The sequence below is a fragment of the Sceloporus undulatus genome, chromosome 6 (assembly GCF_019175285.1).
Source record: "Sceloporus undulatus isolate JIND9_A2432 ecotype Alabama chromosome 6, SceUnd_v1.1, whole genome shotgun sequence".
In the NCBI taxonomy this organism is placed as follows: domain Eukaryota; kingdom Metazoa; phylum Chordata; class Lepidosauria; order Squamata; family Phrynosomatidae; genus Sceloporus; species Sceloporus undulatus.
In genome coordinates, this window is record NC_056527.1 from 130,628,270 (window position 1) to 130,638,226 (window position 9,957).

General features: G+C 39.6%; 1 long non-coding RNA gene across 1 annotated transcript; it reads right to left on the reverse strand.

Moving 5' to 3' along the window:
* Positions 1-6,209: 6,209 nt before the first annotated feature.
* LOC121934282 lies at positions 6,210-8,545 on the reverse strand. Its single transcript, XR_006104606.1, has 3 exons — positions 8,504-8,545; positions 7,027-7,152; positions 6,210-6,270 (listed from the first exon to the last, which is right to left on the reverse strand). It is a non-coding gene; the product is annotated as an uncharacterized LOC121934282 (long non-coding RNA).
* Between the last annotated feature and the right edge of the window lie 1,412 nt (positions 8,546-9,957).

The window sequence follows — 9,957 nt, forward strand, 5'->3', positions numbered from 1 at the left end:
CATTTCCAGTCATTCCAGTTTTACCAGGCTGTTTCCATGATTTCATTGGCCAAGTGGAGAATCAAATCCTAGTCTCCAAAGCCATAGTCCAATGCTTTAATCAGTGGCACCATAAAGCAGAGACGATGTGACAACACAACTACACCGGCGTAGATTGCATATCTTTTTACCAATGACTGATTTCATCACAGGGATTTTTGGTTTAATGACATAAGATACAGAGGATTGACAAAATAGATGGGATTGGTCTGAAGAGAGAAATGCTGAAATGGAAGTATCTGAGGGGAAGGCATGACATGGTCTGAGTTTCATCAGTTCTGACTTGTAATCAAGAAAGACAGGATTTTGTACTTAGCCATCTAAAACTAGGTTTCCACTGGCACTGCAATACTTGCATGCTACACCTGGATCTATATTCAGTAGACTGTTAGGTTTGCACATTGAAAATAAATGAATACATAAATAAAAACATTTTTGAGAACCAGAACTTGGACCACTTCCAGACCCACTGCAGCTTCTGATCCTTGTTCTTGAAATAGGTATCCTCTGGAACTATGATATTTGTACAAGTGAAGTGATTCACATGAACATTTTGCTGGATTCCCAGGGCAGAGCAACACAGCTGGACATATTGAATAGTTCATGTGGGCCAGAAAGCGATTGATTAGTACCAACCAAGGTACACCCATATAAAAAGTTGTTGAATAATATCCAAAACATAGGTAAATTTGATTGATTGAATAGATCTATTCCAGTCACTATTAATAACATGATTTAGGCTGCAGTTTATTTTTATTCACTTTTGGTTTACAATAATACAGAATCTTTTATGAGATGCTGTTTCTACCTTTGGGAAAAAAAATGTAAAGAGTACTAATTAATCTTGCATTTAAATTTGCATTTTATTTGCATTCAAAATCAGGAGTCTCATAGGAAACACTGAGGACAAAAATTTAAAAGGTTGCATTCCAATTTCAACATCTTAATCTAAATTATAAAATGTGAAAGAAGTTTGAATGAGGAAAGATGTTGATACTTCACTTCAGTTTCACTCTTGATGTTCCATAACCCCCAAAGAAATATGACACAAAGGATTGAATGTACATAGCACATGTTTATTGAAAGAACATCAAGCCAGATCAGCATTGGTGCAAAGCTGTGTGGTTGCTAAATCTGCTCTTGAGAGTGACCCTGACACATCCTTTGTGTGTTGAGAAGTGTCATCCCTGTGCCATCTCAGCCCTGTGCCCCAACTCTTTAACAAAAGGAAAGGTCTTTCTCCTACTACACATTCTTGGAACAGAAGTGGCTCCTCCCGGGACCCCTTCTTTCGCCCAGCAGAAGCTCCTTTACAATTTCCCCTTCCCACTCACAGGAATGAGGAGGGAAAAGACATGCATGGGTAATTTATGAGCCACCCAAAACAATAATATTTAAATGGAGTGCCAGACTTTGAACACTTGGGGAGAAAATGGGTAGAGATCTGGAAAGCTTGAATATTGGTTACATATTCATACTGATGCTGATGTGGATTATGTTTAATAGTCATTGCATAAGTCCTGGTCTTCACAGCATGTTGTTGATACAGTTGTACCTAAAGTGAATACTGTTCGGTTACACTCGTGTGGTCCCTTGCTGCAGCCTCTCCTCTCAAATTCCTTTCCATTGCCTGTAGAAAAAAGGAAAAGCTAGATAGACACATATCCTAATAATGTCTATACACTCATCTATACACTCATAAAGTAATTCTTCCCTGTTTTCCTAAACCTGACAATATTTATTTTGGGCTATGCAGTATACTATTGGCAGCAGTGAAGGTTATTTGGGTATGTGGCAAGATGGGGGGTCACTTTAGGCTTCTGAAATAACAGGTCTGAAGGGCCACATTGTAACTACCATTAAGTGGGAAAGATGGAGGCACATTGTGAAGGTTATTGTTATTATTATTATTATTAACCTTTATTTATAAAGCGCTATAAATTTATACAGCGCTGTACATACAATCTTTTTAATTGGACGGTTCCCTGACCTAAGGCTTACAATCTAAAAAGACACGACACAAAAGGAGAAGGGAAGGGGATGAGGGCCAACAGTTCTTCTCTACTTCCGAGGCCTGGATCAGGGGAGATGGACTGGAGGGAGGACATAGCAATACAGGAAATGATTCAATAAAACAGGCAACAAAGGAACATCAAACATTATTGCACACGTTAATTTCCTCTAATGGGAATGGGAAGCGGGCTCTCGGGGCCGCACAACCGGGGAAAATGGATTTTATCGCACAGCAAATTGTCCTCAAAATGGCCCCGTTCCATTCTGCGGCGCCAAGCCATCCCCATTCAGTGCCAAGAAGCATTAAATGTTTGGGTCAGAAGTTGTCTGACCGAGCAAATGCTGGTGAAACGCCAGGAAGACACTCTTCTAGAACATGGCCACGTAGCCCAAAAAAGTTATCACTGTTTGTTGGATTTTTGTTTGAATTTACTAAATGGCCAACACAGCTACCCCTGCATGTTTTTTAAAAGAAAAACTACTCAGTCATAGGTTAATATGGTTGCCACCGTTAGCACCAGGGAAAAGACTGGTAATGCATGAGTCCAGAATTATACTAATGTGGTGTAATATAAAAACAAGTGTGTAAACAGCAGCAACATGTAAAGTTAACACGGGAAAAAGGGAACTTTGAATCAAACGTACCATTTGTAACAAATACTATCTTGCATTGTTTTCCTGGTGGAGCATCACAATATGATTTTCCACGAAGACATCCTCTGCCTGGAAGGTATTTTTTACAAACATGGCAGTTGAGAGCATGAACTGTTGAAAAGCAAAAGTACCCAGAGAGTGTTTTTGTTATAATTAAATATAATCTGACATTTTCCAATATGCTTTAAAAAATCGATTTTCTTTTCTGCCTTCATAAACTCTACATGGCTTCGGTATATTGCTTTCAGTATGAGAAGCTGAGTAGCCCTTGTTGGGCGAGATTAACAGGAAAGTGCTACTAACAAACAGCTCCATTTATATACCGCTTCATACTGAACAAAAAGTGTCTAAACTAAGCTGTAAGCTAACTTCCCCCAACAATCTGGGAACATTTTAGTGACCATAGAAGGATGCAAGCCTGAGTCAAGCTTGAGCCCTTTTGCTGGTATTGAACTCACAGCCTTATGGTTTTGAGTGAGTGGCTGCAGCACAGGCATTGAACCACTGCGCCACAAGGACTCTTCTATTACCCTTTTGTCCTGATTTTGGGTTTTCCTGTATGCGTTGGGCTGGCCACTGTGCAAACAGAATCTGTACTAGTTAGGCCTTTGGTTGATAGGACAGGAGACATGACATTCATTGCAGGTGTAGCAATGTATGAAGTTGTCTGCAGTCTATGAAAGCTTCTGCCATGATTAATATGAGAAACATGAAATTCATTTCTTTGTCCTGCTGCAACACATTAATATGTCTACCTTTGCAGCCATATTTACCTAACTATGTATATTTTAAAGAGTCCTGAGTTTCTGCCTGCCATCTCAATTTGTACATTTAGCCAACAACTCTTGCTTTAAATCACAGAACTGGAGTTCTCAAAATTCAATAAATAAAAGTCTTTACAAATCTCTTTTAATTTCACCACCTCAAATCTAATCCTGTACTCTTTATTTCATCATCTCAAATCATCATCTAGTAGCCAATTTTTTCCCTAATGTATGTCCATGAATCTTTTGCAATTAACTATATACCCAGCAATTGATCACTTTGGAAGGTCTCTTTTAGTGGTGCCTTTGCATCCCACGGATGTAAGAATCACTGGCAAACCCTCTCAGATGCATAAGGAAAGGTTAACTTTAGAGCTATTTAATGGGTAGCACTGAAAAACAAATATTTCATCCTCACACACAGGGCCCCTCCAGTCTTCCCTTTCTGCTACTCACCCAGAAGAGGCCCAAGCACGACAGAGATGCTCAGAAGGAGAATCTTGTTCATGTTTGTTTCCCCAAATAATTAACAGTTTGATTCGTGTTCACAGAATTGTATAAAACAAGAGTAGAGAAAAAACTATGTGGTCTCTATCATGCCACTAAAAAGTCATTTATGGAGAAAGTTGAAGGTGGAGTTAAGCCTCTATAGACAGGAAGGCAATCATAGAAAGGTACAATGTGACCCTTCATTCTTGGTAGGCATCATTTAGCAATTATGAAGAATATGGGTAGCCATGTCTAAACAAGATTTTCCAGTTAATTACTAGTACTAGCACAATAGAGCAGAAAGAGTCACATACTATCACTTTATTGTTTCAATCAATAAATGGGACCAAGACCAAAGGCTATCCCAGGAGTCTGGGATAGCATACTTCCAGGAAAGAAGAGTACTGTGGGATGATGATACTCTCATGTTACTTTAGCCCTTCTTCTTCATCTATGTGGCCAAGAAGAAGAAGAAGGTGTCAGCATGCTTAGGTCCTTAGGAAGACCTAACAACGTCCTCAAGAAATAATTCTGGGAGGGTTCCAAACTTGAAATATTTGAGGTGCTTGAGGTGCCCCAGACTTCAGCCGCATAAAGGAATTGTGCCATTGTTTTGGCTTTGTACACAGTCAGGGCAGGGTTTACTAAATTACCTCCTTTAGTTGCAGCAAACTTCAAAATTGCTTTTGCTGATCTATAAGACTGTACTTTAATATCTAACATTTGTTCTTTCCAGGAGATTGTGTACGAGTAAACCAAACCTAAATATTTAAAAGTTTTCACCTGTTTTATAATATTTTCATCCAAATGCCAGATGTGTTTTTCAGCGCATTTTCCAAATACCATGATCTGAGTTTTGTCATAATTCATATTATTTATTTATTAAAGCTATGGTACTAATTCACTCAGTCCTTTGTGTCATTTTTCTTTTGGGGATATAGAACATTAAGAGTGAAACTGAAGTGAAGAATCAACATCTTTCCACACTCAAACCTCTTTCACATTTTAAAATTTAGATTTCGATGTTGAAATTTGAATGCAACCTTTTGAATTTTTGTTCTCAGTGCTTGATTTTGATTGCAAATAAAAAGCCATGGGAAGCCAGCTTGCCAGTGAATAGATTACCAACAAATAGTATGAAAAATCAGATCTTAGAACTGCTATCAGAATACACTGAACATGCTAAACCTTATCAAGACAAATTTGGACTGATGCAGATGGAGGTTAGCTTCTCTGAGACTGTAGCCTTAAACAGTCCTGTCTTACGGAATACATTGTGGGTGAAATTCTTAGATGCTCAGGTATTTTTTCCAGCTTCTGCTTCCATGCCATCATGTAAACGTATCCAGGAGGTGAAGCAAAAAAAAATTACAGTGTCCCAGCTAAACACCACAATTGCTTCAGTCTGGTGCAGACTGCCCATGTTTGTTTGGCCTGCCTTTGGAGTGGGCCATGCAGAGAGCCAGGTTTCCACCCACTTTGGTCAAAACTGGTATTGGCCCACTTTGGTAAAAATTGGTATTTCCCCGTTCATCTGCTCAGCCTACTACTACTACTATTACTGCTACTACATAGGGTAGTTTCTGCTACCCTACATGCTACAACAAGGTCTTTCCTCATTTTGGTGCTGCTGGCCACTTGCTTGGGGCATCTCCACGAAGGAAGGCATGGAGCTCCTTGTAAAGGAGCATAGTGGCTGCATCCTGGCCACTGCATGTGTTGTGGTCAACAACCTTTTGGGACTGGCCTCTGAAGGATTTGCTTTTTATCCTGCATTCGCGAGCCATGTGGTGATGGCCCTTGGCCCTCATTGCTTCTGTCATCTTTTCAAATGTCTTCATATTCTGGTAGGATTTCTGGAGTTCCTGCTGCATGGTGGCCTCTCCCCAGTCCCCATATGGTCAGCTTTCTCTGCAGATGACCAGGAGACCCCTCTCCCTCTTTTCAGACAGTCAGAGTATCACAGGTTCTTTATGCTCTGGTTTTTAGCCCTTGAGCTCAGCTTTGTTTTGCTTTGCACCTGCTTTCGCCTCGTGTTTCATCTAAACACCCTGCCTTCAAAGGTTTCAGAAGCCACATTTTTTTTGGCCACTGCAGACTACAGGTTTTACCTGTTGCAAACACCATGCTTTATATTTCTTTTCTTCCTCTTCAATCAATTATTTTATTGCATGTCATAAGTGAACGTTACAGAGCCTTTTATTGTGGCAACATTTCCTTCTGACAATGCCAAAACCTTCAATGTTTTCTGTCACATTGCATCTTTCCCCCTGCAGGGTGCATCCTTTGGTTCGATAAGGTTTTCGTCTTTCTGGAGTGGAGGAATAAAATTAAAACAAAGCAGTTAAAATGTTATGTATATTAAATTAGCCTATCCAAATTAACTTTTTTATGCACATTTCATTACACTTGGACCAACTATATAAATAAAAATAAAATAATTTGATTTAGCACCTTGTTAATCCTGCCATGGTAAATTATGCTGAGGAATCCTGCTTTGTATCATGTGTTCGATCCAACTGTGATCTATAATATTATATATGAATGATTTCAACTGGAAGGTATGACTTATAGGTTTGTTGTGTTTTGGGATGACAAAGATGGAAGGATGTAGGGTTTACCTTGAATGTATTAACTGAGATGTTTGTGCCATGATATATGTGCTAACTGATGCATTTGATCCAAACCTGATAGTTTGGTGTTGAGCATAGAACTGTTGCCAGGTTGATATGCATGCCAGACATATAGTGTTATACAGAGATATAGATTTATGATGATGTGATACAAGATTCCTATTAGTTGATATGATATGCAGAACTGGGTTGTGACATTTTGGGGAAATTATAAAAGTAGTGATATGGGTTTAATGAACAGATAACATAGTGTGTTGGTTAGATTAATAGTTATATACACATAAACATGGGTGATGCTTTTATATGTTTGAAATATGTTAACTACAATGTTTGAGACAGCTTTAGAGAGACGAACAAAGACACATGCATTGTATTAACTGGGTCTGCTGAGTGCTTGATAAATCTCTATGATCTCTGGATTCACTAAAACTTACTTCTCATGATTTTGGTAGTTCTGCACTGTTGTCCAGGTAAAGCATAGCAATAGTCTGCTCCTCTGATGCAGCCCCAAAGCAGATTGTGTTCTGAGCAGACACGGCATTTAAGAGCTTCAGCTGTGGCTTCATGAAAGGGACAAGGAACCAAGCATTAATTAAAGCCAAGTCGAGAAATAGCCCTTCACAATCATATCATAATTTATTGTAAACTGGTAAGTGAGAAAGGATATAGTAATTGCACATCTCTTGCTCTAATTATAAAGGAGATGACTATATTTATTGCTATATTTATTTCTATTTTGTTTTAATTTCTAGCACAATTGCCGGGGGGGCGGTATTTTTATATTTTTGTTAATTAAATTGTTTTTGCTGTTGTTGAGCACCTTTATGTCATTTTCAGTTTATGGTGACCATAGGCAAACCAATCATGGGGGATTCTGGGCAAGATTTTGTCCGAAGGTGTTTGCCTTTGTCAGCCTCAGTATAAATGTGTTGATTTTAATGTCTCAAATTTTAATCCCAGGATGGTTTCTTTTTTAAGAGGGTGTGTGTGTGTATATATATATGTATTATTACTATTTCTATATATCTGTATTATTTTAATTGTTGGAAGCTGCTTTTATTGTTTCTTACAAATAAGCGGGATATAAATAAAAGTTTTATTATATTATTAATTTATTATATTATTAACTTGCCAAGATGGGCTTCTATGGCTGGCTGGGGATTCGAACCCTGGTGTCCAGTGCCAAAATACATTATAATGCTGGCTCTAAATTGATTTTGATTACAGATCCCAGAAGCAGCCCTTTAAAAAGAAACGTGGGCTTGAAACAATTCCCATGTAATCATGTGTAAAAATGCTCTTTTTATATTTGTACAGTTCAGCCATAACCACTTCCAAAGGCTCAGATGAAGAAGAAATTTAACTATTAATCATGTTAAAGTAATTCTAAACATAACAAGCAATTGAAACCGTGCAATTTAAAATACCATACCATCTTACATCCCAATGCTTAAAAGACTTCAGTTTTAAAAGCTGTGTCTGGATACGAAGAGCAAGGAGAGATCTATTCTGTACTCTCTGAGGAGGGAGTTTCATAGTTTAGGAGTAGCTACTGGGAAGGTACTGGAACTGAAAGAAGGGCATATCCTTTGGATCTCAAAGTCCAGGCAGACTCATAATGGCAGATCCTTCACAAGAAGACTATCATCGGCACTTGAACATAACTGCATCCTCTGTGGCATGCACTCCATCAAGTGATAACACAGAGTGTCATATTTTTTTACCCTTTCTCTCAGTTTGTTAGGGTCCTTTTGGAGCTCTCCACAAGCCATTTTGGTTCTCACCACCTTAAATAATTTTATATTATCCGCAAATTCTGCCATCTCAGAACTCTACTCTAGACAGGCCTGTGACAAAATGAGTCACTTCCATGCCCAGTATTCCATTTCCACATTGTTTTATGGTACTCACGCAGGAAACAACAGATCAGTGCCAAGAAGCTGAAAAGCAGAGTTGTATGCATCCCTTCTTTTCTGTTTTTAGTTAACTACCAGCCTATGCAGAAGAAGAGGGTCTTGTCACAAGATGTCCGGGAATGCTGCCAGCAAACACTGACAACAGTACCTTCAGCCCAGTGAAAGTAAAGCAGACTTTGCAAGGAAGCAAACTGAGAGCAATCCGAGAATACAAGCCGAGGTCAGGATTCCAGAAGGCTGAACGTTCTGAGAGTCAAGCCAAAGTCAGGATACCGGGAAACAGCGTGGTCAAACAGTCCGAGGTCAAAACAGCCAGGAGATAACGAAGGTCCGGTCCAAGGTCAAGGTAACAAGGAATCAAGATGCGAGGAGCTAGTGCCATCAGCAATCACGCCAAGGGATCATGCAATAAACTCTAGCAACCAGCAACAGTCTCTTTCCCACTTAAGTAAGGGAAACTCTCCCTCGTGCCACCTGAGGCAGGTTGGCTAATTGTCTCTCGGCAATCCTCTTTGATCTGCGCCTGCAAGCACTCTCGGCCCTTCTCTCTTGGTAAGAAGGCACCTGCAGGCAAGCTTCGTCTCCAGAGTCACCACTAGGCTGTGGTACCATAGGAGGCCTCTCTTCAGCACTAGGACCTGGTTGAACCTCCTTCTCTGGGGCTGGAAGAGCACAGCTGGGACCTGGCAGAGCAGGATCAGCACCTGGCGTTGCCTCAATCAGCCCTTGCTCTGGAGGAGGCTCATCCTCCTCCTCATCCTCCGAGAGCTGATCTTGGCTGGCCATGACACAACAACAAAGAGTTCAGAAGGAAAAAAACAAACCATGATCCCATTCTAAGAAAAGATCAATAATGCATTTAAATGCTTTGGTACTGGCAGGCAGTTTGCAAAGAGACTGTGATAACTTGCACAGCTGAAATGATGAGGATTAATTCAAATCTCATCCTCCAGGCATAGCCATGGAGGAGAACATATCCTACCCAACAGCAAATTATCCTCCAGGCAGGTACATGGCAATCCATTCTCCACCTCCTTTAATGAAGCAGAGATTAGCCAGGTGTAGTTTCTACAAAAAGAAATATGCCTAATATCCCACCCTTTTCCCAGGACTGGGACTCAGGGCAGCTTACAACATTAAAAATAATGCAATTAAAAAGATACACAAATAATACATTAAAATAATTTTAAATAACTACATCTGATAGTCCTATACCAAGGACAAGAGGCCACCATCAGAACAGAATTCGGGGAAACAGAGTGGTTCCCAATAGGCAAAGGATAAGGCAAGGCTGCATCCTATCACCTTACTTGTTTAACTTATATGCTGAAAGCATCATAAGAAAAGCAGAATTAGAATCAGAAAATGGAGGAGTTAAGATAGGAAGAAGTAACATTAAGAACCTAAGATATGTGGACAACACCATATTATTAGCAGAAGACGAAAGGT